This window comes from Rhinatrema bivittatum, chromosome 8, assembly GCF_901001135.1.
Source record: "Rhinatrema bivittatum chromosome 8, aRhiBiv1.1, whole genome shotgun sequence".
NCBI classification, from domain to species: Eukaryota; Metazoa; Chordata; class Amphibia; order Gymnophiona; family Rhinatrematidae; genus Rhinatrema; species Rhinatrema bivittatum.
Genome location: NC_042622.1, coordinates 121,062,698 through 121,072,688, shown reverse-complemented (window position 1 = coordinate 121,072,688; position 9,991 = coordinate 121,062,698). Strand labels below are relative to the sequence as shown.

The following is a 9,991-nucleotide window of genomic DNA, read 5'->3' as shown; positions in this document are numbered from 1 at the left end:
TTCTGTGTTCATACATTTTATTTATTCCCATTTAGTCATGACTTCTTGTCAAAAAACAGATTAGATATCTCTCTCTCTTCTCCACTATATCTCCCTTTCAGCTTTTATCTCTCCCTCCCACAGTCTGCCCCCACTTCATGCACCTCCCTCTGAGAGGGTATTTATCTCCCTGTCCTTGTCTGCCTGCTCTTTCGCCCCCTTCGTTGTTGTGAGAGTTTTGGTTTCTTTTCCATTTTCCTCTGAATTGCCAAAGCCCTATATATATCACTGTCTAGTGTTACATCTGAAATATACAAATTGTACAGGTGTTCTGGTTCCTTGTTCCCTAGAAATGGCTTGTTCCATCTGCTTTACTAGGAGATTGGATGTCGAGTACCAGGTTGCCCCATGAATTATAAGGTTTATGGGGGAACTGACAGCCAACAGTAATAATCTACCGGCAAGCTGGCCAGTAAAGGACAGGAGCCAAATCCTTCAATTTCCATTCAGAGTGGTCTGAAGACCTCTGGCTCTGCCTGAAATTAAAGACAACGGTCAGTATTAATGCAAGCCGCTCCAACAATTGCTTTATAACAGCTGTGACATTTTGCTCCAAATGTTGGGCGAATGAGAATGAGCCAGAAAAGATGAATGGATGGATGGAAATTCATTCTATCTCCAATCTTTGTTACCAAATGAGAGAGCAATTTTCAGTTATTTACCTGGCTAAATCAGCTTGGCTGTAAATTGCTCTTCTCTGCCTGGTTTACAGTATGCACAGGCTTTCAAGACACATGTACTTTTAGCCAGATTAAAAAGACATGGTCCTGGGGAGGAAAACAGCATGCATACATTTGATTTTCAAATGTACATACACTGTTTTGTCCCTGATCAGCTACCTGAACAAGCTTCTTTATTGGTGAACAATTGTAAACAAAAACAACTTAGCTGGTTTGTGCAATTCAACAAATTAATTGTAACTTACAGTTCATTTCCTCGAGGCTTCCATCTCTCTCTTTGGATCTCCTTCCTCCCTTAGGCTCCCCTCTCTTATCCACTCTTGCAGTGATCCACCCTAGCCCAGAATCCTTTGCTGGGTTGGGACTTAAGGAGGACAGGTACAGATAGCTGTTACTTGTGACAGATGCTGCAGTGATTCTGTACTCTCTTTATAGTGTGAAAAAAAAAGTTTCAGTGTAGCTAGACGTTGTGACAAGTATACACTTTGGACTGGATTTTAATACCTACGCACGGGCGTACGTTTTTGCGTGCAACCCGGCGCACACAAATGTACGCTCGATTTTATAACATGCGAGCGCAGCCGCGCGCATGTTATAAAATCCGGGGTCGGCACGTGCAAGGGAGTGCGCAATAGTGCACCTTCCATGCGCCGAGCCTTTGGGGAGCCCTACTGGCTTTCCCCGTTCCCTCCCGCCCCCCCCCCCCCCCACCTTTCCCTCCCTTCCCCTCCGTAACCCACCCCCCAGCCCTACCTAAACCCCCCATACCTTTATTTTATAAGTTGCGCCTGCCTCTGGGCAGGCGTACATTGCGCGCATCGGCCAACGACTGGTCCGCGATCCCGGGCACAGCAGCAAATGGACGCTGTGCGTGGAGGCTCCAGCCCCGCCCACTGAATACCCCTGCCCCACCCCTAGTCGCGCCGCCAGGCCTTTTGAAAATAGGTCCGGCGCGAGTAGGGCTTTGAAAATCTGCCTCTTAGCTGACTTTCTTTAAAATGAATCTTTGTACCCTCTGCCGCTGATAGGGGGTGTGGCTTGCTGTAACACTGCTCATGGGCATGGCTTGAATGCCAGAGAGTCCCGGATGTTGCTCCCCAACTGTGATCCTCATGCTGTGTTGGGTACGTTGTCTCCGGAATAGTCAGAAACCCATCTATACACTTTAAATAACAAAATAGCGTGTTCCTCCACTGCACTAACCGCATTTATCTTCCGGAGCGTACTAAGAGTGACCCCTCAGTGTTTATTCGTGGAAACTTAACAGGAACTGGGCTAGCTGCTTGTGGAAAACAAAAGATAATTAAGAATCCTTATTCTAGCTAGCAGAGAGGAATTAAATTCAGATGCTCGTTCGTATGTGATGAGGATTATTTTTACCCTTTCTTTCACTCTCCTCTCACAGTATTACCACAGTGCACTGAGTAAAGTTTCAGGTGCTCATCACTAGGTAGTCACAACCAGTGGCTGTATATTTATATACACAATCTGAGAAGGTGCCACACAAGTATTTTCATATTAAGGATGTTATAATATTAAAGCACTATATTCTCACCTTGGTGCAGAGTAAAGACTCAAAGTATCAGGCTGTTTCTACCTAAGATAAATAACAAAATGGTTCCTCTCACTTTAGAAGCAACCCTGTTTGTCATCCCTTTCTTTTCTCTTAACTTTCTCAGTGGGTTCTGTTATAAGCAATGCTAAAAGCAAGCTTACAGTTTCATGTGTCCAGTCTGTTTCTCACATTAAACCAGGCCTTATCCTGAGTCAGACTCTGTCTCTCCAGTTCAATTGGAGAGAACATACCTCTTTAGAAGATATGGGGCGGATTTTAAAAGCCCTGCTCGCGTAAATCCGCCCGGATTTACGCGAGCAGGGCCTTGCGCGCCGGTAGGCCTATGTTCCATAGGCCTACCGGCGCGCGCAGAGCCCCGGGACTCACGTAAGTCCAGGGGCCTTTCGAGGGGGGCGGGTCGGGGGCGTGTCGGATCGGCGCTACGTTTTGGGGGCGGGACGCGGCGTTTCGGGGGCGGGCCTGGGGGGGCGTGGTTTCAGCCCGGGGCGGTCCGGGGGCGTGGCTGCGCCCTCCGGAACCGCCCCCAGGTCGCGTCTCGGCGTGCTAGCGGCCCGCTGGCGCGCGGGGATTTACTTCTCCCTCCGGGAGGCGTAAATCCCCCGACAAAGGTAGGGGGGTCTAGATAGGGCCGGGGGGGTGGGTTAGATAGAGGAAGGGAGGGGAAGGTGAGGGGAGGGCGAAAGCGAGTTCCCTCCGAGGCCGCTCCGATTTCGGAGCGGCCTCGGAGGGAACGGCGGCAGGCTGCGCGGCTCGGCGCTCGCCGGCTACACGAAATCGGCAGCCTTGCGCGCGCCGATCCAGGATTTTAGCGGCTACGCGCGTATCTACTAAAATCCAGCGTACTTTTGTTTGCGCCTGATGCGCCAACAAAAGTACGCGAAGGCGCACTTTTTGAAAATCTACCCCTATGTGTATTCTCCTATATTTTGAGAGCTGTAGCCTTCTCCTTGTTAGAGAAAGCCAAGATCCCTTATTATTATATATTTCTTCAAAGCAAGCCATAACAGTGGCATATACAGCCATATATAGGTATAGTGATTGGAAAGTCACTCATTTATCCACATTACATTTGCCAAATTTACAGTCAACTCTTATAATGCTAACAATGGCTGATGAAAATTCACCGAGATACAGCCAGGTTAATTTAGTATTAATGATGAAATTGCTAAACCTGAATCTTATCTGGAATTTACCTTATTTTTAAATAAATATCACAATAACACAATCACACATACTTCAAAGAACCGTACTGGAGATGTGTGCCTTCCTCTCTGTGCTCCAGTGTTGTGTATTTCTGGGATTTCAGAGCAGTCTCTGAAGAGAACTGGCAGGTGCCTTCTGCTCTCTCACTTAGTGAAACCCAGACTAACTGAAATCTCAACTGACGCACCCAAGAAGATCACTGCTCCTGTGATGACCTCAGCAAAAAATAGTTCTGAGAGGCATTTAGGACCAGTCTTAATATACTTTTGACCTATGGACAACCCCCATCTTTGTATGAAGTTGTAGAAAAGAAAATTTGGGAATTTTGAGACATAGTTTGAGCCTGAGATTGAATCTGAATTTCTTTATCAGTGAGAAAAGTATATGTATCAGTCCACTAGCTGCTTCACATAATTTTCCCTCCAACACTGGCTCACAAAATGGTGTCATCATCTCATTTGCATAGACAGGCACTTTCCTCAGGATTCTAGTGACAAAATGTAGTTTGATTTTTATTTTCTCTTTCACTGAGAAAATTTATTTGGGAATCCAAAGTTTCTCTTCCAAATAATTTGGAAAGGATTTTTAAGTGATTCACAGCATTGCAAAGTGTTTCAGATTCCCTCTTTACAGTAAAACCTACTTCCTATAACACCATAAACCTACTTCCTATAACACCATAAACCTATAACACCATAAACCTACAGTAAAACCTACTTCCTATAACACCATAAACTCTCCATCACCTCAGGGAAAGTCCCCGACCCACTTAAACTTGCCATCGTGAAGCCCCTACTAAAAAAACCCACCCTCGACCACAATGACCCTGTAAACTACAGGCCCATTTCCAATCTGCCTTTTTTATCTAAAATCATGGAGAAAGTGGTTAACACACAACTCACCGATTTCTTAGAAGAAAACAATATTCTTCATCCCGCTCAATATGGATTTCGTAAAGATCGAAGTACCGAAAAACTCCTTCTTGCTATAACGGATACTATCCTCAAAGGCATGGACCACGGCCAATCATACATACTTGCCCTTCTTGATATTTCAGCCGCCTTTGACACAGTGAACCATCAAATCCTTATATCACGCTTAGCAGAGATAGGAATCTCAAACACAGCCCTATCCTGGTTCTCCTCATACCTCGACCACCGAAAGTACTTAGTCAAGCTTGATAACATTGAATCCACTCACATTCCCCTCACACAAGGCGTACCCCAAGGCTCCTCTCTATCGTCCACCCTTTTCAATATATACTTACTCCCACTATGCCACCTCCTCTCTAAACTTGGACTAAAATTCTTCTTATATGCAGACGACGTACAAATACTCATTCCCATTCAGAAATCCATCAATGAAACCCTTCAGTACTGGGAATCTTGTCTGACATCCATCAATTCTCTCCTCTCCAATCTACACCTAACACTCAACGCCTCTAAAACCGAAATCCTTATCATAGCAAATCAATCAATCGACTCAATCCATCAAATGATTCAAAACGCCTCACAAGCTCACACACTACCTCCCAGTGTCAGAGATCTAGGAGTCTCCCTGGATAATCAACTAAGCTACAAATCCCACATTAATTCACTACTAAAAGGGGGCTTCTATAAACTTCAAATCCTCAAAAAACTGAAGCCCCTCCTCCACGCCCACGACTTCCACACTGTGTTACAAACCACTATACTATCCAAACTCGACTACTGCAACTCCCTCCTCTTAGGCCTACCAGCCTCTACCATTAAACCCCTCCAAATCCTCCAAAACACTATGGCAAGAATCTTAACAAACACCAGAAAAACAGACCATATCTCTCCCATACTCCAGGACCTCCATTGGCTCCCCATCGCCTTCCGTTCCCAGTACAAAACACTCACCATCCTCCACAATACACTATACAATAACAATTCTCCCTGGCTTGAAAATATGCCACAATTCCGTCAAGCTAATCGCCCCACGAGAAACTCCCTTGCTGGCACTCTCCAAATCCCCTCACTGAAAATTGGGCACCTTACCAATACCAGGGATAGAGCCTTCTCCATTGCGGGCCCCACCCTCTGGAATTCCCTCCCCGTCAAGCTCCGCCTAGAACCATCCCTGAGCCAATTCAAAAAAGGAATCAAAACATGGCTCTTTAGACAGGCTTACCCTAACTCCGCTCAACCCTAATCATTGTCCTTGAACCACCTTAGCCCACGCTCAGCCTTTATCGCTCCTCCCTGTCCTCCCCCACCCCTTCCCACCACCCCTCCTGCCCACTTCCCTTGCAATCCTCAGCCCCCCTTACCCCGCCCTCTCACCCCCTAGCAACCCCTCCCTGAAAGTACCCGTGCTTTAATGTACCCCTTTTTCACTCTACCCCTCTCGCCCCTCTTTCCCCTTGTTCTCTCCCTCCTTACTCCCCCTCACTAGCATTTAACTGTACATATGTACACTTGCCTCCTCATATTGTAAATAAGCCCTCATATGCTAATTCCTCAAGTGTACATGCCTCGTTTACTTTGTTTATAAGTTCTTTTGCATATTTAACCCTCACTTGAATGCAAAAAGTTGTAATTCTGCTCGTTGACTCTCCTCCTTTGTATTTCGCATATTACCCAGTTGGCCCTTCCCTTGTTCATTGTAATTTCCTTTCTCAGTTACTTGTAAACCGACATGATGTGTCCTACGAATGCCGGTATAAAAAAAAGTGTTAAATAAATAAAAATAAATAAATATATTTAAAAATTCCCACTCAAACTTTCATTCAAATAAAATATGTAGAGGGTCATCTTTCTCCTTTTCTGCTCATCTCCAGAGCATAGTCTTTGAAACCTCACAAAACCCCTTAAAAAACACAGGACATATTTAGTTAGGCAACCCTGACCTGGCCAATATGGATCTTCAGGTATTTTTGTATATTTTTGACACAATCTGAGACCCCAGACCACCTTTGTCTGTTAGAGGAAGCTCCTCCAATTTGGCCCCAATGCTTATTTTTTCACCATGCTAACTTTAAAAAGAGCTCTGGGACCTCCCCCCAAATATGTTTTTGGCAAAATTCAGTTGAGGTTATAAATCCAAGGTGGGAGCTCAGGCAGGCTTTCCCCTGCCTAGAATCAGCTTTTTTTTTTTTTTTTTTTAATTTTTTTGTTGCTCAGATCCATTTTTAGAAACTTTTAAAAGTTCTTCTGACCTCTGTAAAACCAGGAAATGCCTCCTCTAGGTCACTTCTGGGTTGATGATTCACATGTCAATTCTCCTGCAACTTTATTGCACAAACATTGCAATCATCAGATCCTCAGTAGCACAGAGAGGGAAACAGGAGCTCTTACAGCTGCCTGCACATCTTTCCCAAGCAGCAACAGACACAGTGAGAACTGGAAAAAAAAGCATGCCATATACCAACAATGTTTTCTTAGAGCTCAGGTTCCAGGTCAGTAAAAAAAAAAAAATGTACCCCCTTATTTTTATAGTTTAGCCTCTGATCACACTAGGATATTCTAAAATTCTTCTTAAATGTGTTTTGGTTCTGTATTTTTAAGATCATTGCTTGGTTAAAGAATTTCATCTGCAGTAAGTCCTGCTGTTTTTCCTGGCTGTGATTTCCTCCTTGCCTGCTCCTTACATTATTGATTTTAGCCAATACAGTCTTGTGTTCATTATACGTGAGCTGCAGTCAACATGGATGTTAGTGTAATTCTGAGCAGCTCATTGATTAGTTCTCTGCACATGAATAGTAGTCTCCTTTGTAACTTCATTCTGAATTTCCAAAATGGAGTTTTCTTTCTAGGATATAACTTAAAATGAGCTTTAAAATCTCTACATCTATTTATCTATATCTTTAGCTATAGCTATCTAATCTATTCCTCTGTTTATCCTGAATTTCATTAGGATTATAAAAGGTTCCAGACAGAAAGCACTAGAAACCTATTTTCTCTTTTTATCCAAAGAGCAAATATAATCTTGCTAAGGACCAAGGCATACTTCCCTTTGATATGCTGCTTTACTACCAGATCATAAACTTACTCCAATGGAATCAACTTTTGAGGTAACAGCAAATAGAAACCTTCAAGTCTATTTAGTATCTTGCACTTCTGCCAAGTTAGCCAACTGGTGTATTAAAAAATGTGATGTTATTACAATAAACAGTGAGTGGAGATAGGGAGATTATATAGAGATGATGAAGAAAGAAGAAACAGCACAATCTATATTAAATCTTTGAAAATTCTTTAAACCGTCTAAATCAAAGGCAATGTAACAATGTTTAGCCTCTACAAGTTACAAGAAGACAAACCAAGTTTTAGACCAGGGAAAATCTTTTTAATTTTTACTATTCAGTAATTATCATTTCTCTAGATTACAGGATGGCCACAAGACAACGATTCAGTGGAGGATTAGCCTGATGGTTCGAAGAGAGGCTAGGAAGCAGGGAAGCTAGGGTTCAAATCCCACTGCTGTTCCTTGTAACCTTGTGCAACTCACTTTACCCTCCATTCCCTCAGGCATAAACTTAGGGGGAGATTTACTAAACTTCTATATTTTACCACAGGAGGAGTGAAATATCATTTTAACCCCAGTAAAATATCACAGCTATTTCCCCACAATATTATTGATTGCAGAAAAAGCCTATGATAAAAAAATATAATGGGGAAAACAGGGAAAAACACATGATGGTGGCCCACTTTGCCCAGGGCTGCCATCATATTAAAAGAGCCACACAGCCCAAAACTAAGTCCCCCACCCCCTCTCATGGTGCCATAATCCACCTGAGGGTTATTTTAAACCCCTACCACCTGTTGTGGTGGTCCCACAGGGTCCAAAGTTGAAAATGTATAAAAAAAAATAATCATTCAGCAATGCCCCTCCCCTTTCAAAAACCCTCCCCTTTAAATAAATATTCTCCCCATATTCCAACCCCCCCCCCCAAGACAAACTGCCCCCTCCATCCTAGCCTTCCTTCAAACCTTTCCCCCGTACCTTGAGAAGACATCCCTGGTGTCTACTGGGGCTGCTGCTGGCGAAAGAGAGAGAGAGAGAGAGTTTTCAAATAAAAATGTTCACAATGTAAATTAAAGAGCAGGAATGTGCTTTCATGTGACACAAAATGGAAACATTTCAATAAAAAGTGCTGCTTCGTTTTATTTTGAAACAAATTCAGTTTTATTTAGTTTTTGTTTTGTTTTCAAACGGCTGCCACTGTCACCAAAGCGCCCAACAGTGTCCTCATCCCAGACTCCTCTGGACCTACCTTGAACCACTTATCCCATCCATGGGTCACAAAGTTGTTCCTGCCTCGCTAGGTCTCTGTTTCAAAATGACTTCAGCAGGGCAGCGGTATCTTTATACAAAAAAAGCTGGTAGCCTCAGGACCACTGACACCATTTTGAAACAGAGATCCAACAGGAAATGAGTAATTGGGGATTGCTCCTACCCTTTCGATCCATGGATGAGGGAGGCATTATGAGAGGCTTTAAGTGATAACCGCAAAGAGGAAAGGGTTGAGTGGATCTGACTTTTTTGTTGTTTTCCTTTTTTCTTTTCATTTGATGAAATAAAAAAGAAAATAACAAAAAACAAACCAAATTGAAAAAAATGTTCAGTACACACTCCTCTTAAAGAGTTATGGTTTTTGAAGATTTTCTAAATCTTTAAAAAAAAAAAATCCTTGATTAAAAGGCTGGAATTGTAACGTATTTTTAACTTCAAGTTTGTGACACATCATATCTACAGCCACCAAACAATCCCTGAAAAGGCAGTCAGTAGATAAAGTGAAGGGTATTGTTAGTATCATCAACTTTATTGACCAGTACCAACCTTAAAACTCTCAATGATTTCTTAGGGCAACTTGAAAAGATTAAAGACTTGTGAAGATCAGAAGTGAGATAATTCATGGGTGCTTTTGCCATTACAGAGCCATTCTTGATAAGATAAGTGGAGAGATCAGGTGAACCTACCCTGTGTAAGGAGAGAACTCAACTGAGAACAGCGCAAGCCCTTTATTGACTTTTTCCAGAATCCAGCATGAAAGGCAACAAAATATTTGTATTCCTTTTGCAAACTTTAAATACTTTTTCCAATAAACCTGAAATGTCTGTATTGATAGTGCTTTAAACTTAAAGCAAAGAAGTTTGAAAACTTATTGGCAAGAGAATCAGATAAAGTGAACAGGGAAGTGAGTGATTTTTCATAGGTCAGCCAAGCAGTTAATTTTTCTAAATTGGCTATTCTGTACCTTTAGCTGTAAAGAGTTTACTGAGAAACTTTAGTTAAAGTCAAATATATTAAAAGAAGCAATAGCAAAGATTAGCAAAAGGTGGAAGCTTGTCTGTCTGCCAGACAATGAAGATATGGGGAGGGCAATAATGAGCCTCTCTGCAGGCCTACAAATTTATTTTGAAAGGGAAGCTCCTTGAGGCATTTTGTTTTGAAAATCTCAATGGCATGCATGCTTGGCACCTGCATTGAAGCAGATATAAAATATACACCAGAAAGCATAAGCAGAGAA

At 42.8% G+C, this 9,991-nt stretch overlaps 1 long non-coding RNA gene across 1 annotated transcript; it reads left to right on the top strand.

Annotated features, from left to right (window-relative positions):
- Positions 1-6,799: 6,799 nt before the first annotated feature.
- LOC115097296 lies at positions 6,800-9,647 on the top strand. The gene is made up of 3 exons (XR_003858253.1): positions 6,800-6,919; positions 7,437-7,534; positions 9,398-9,647. It is a non-coding gene; the product is annotated as an uncharacterized LOC115097296 (long non-coding RNA).
- The last annotated feature ends 344 nt before the right edge of the window (positions 9,648-9,991 follow it).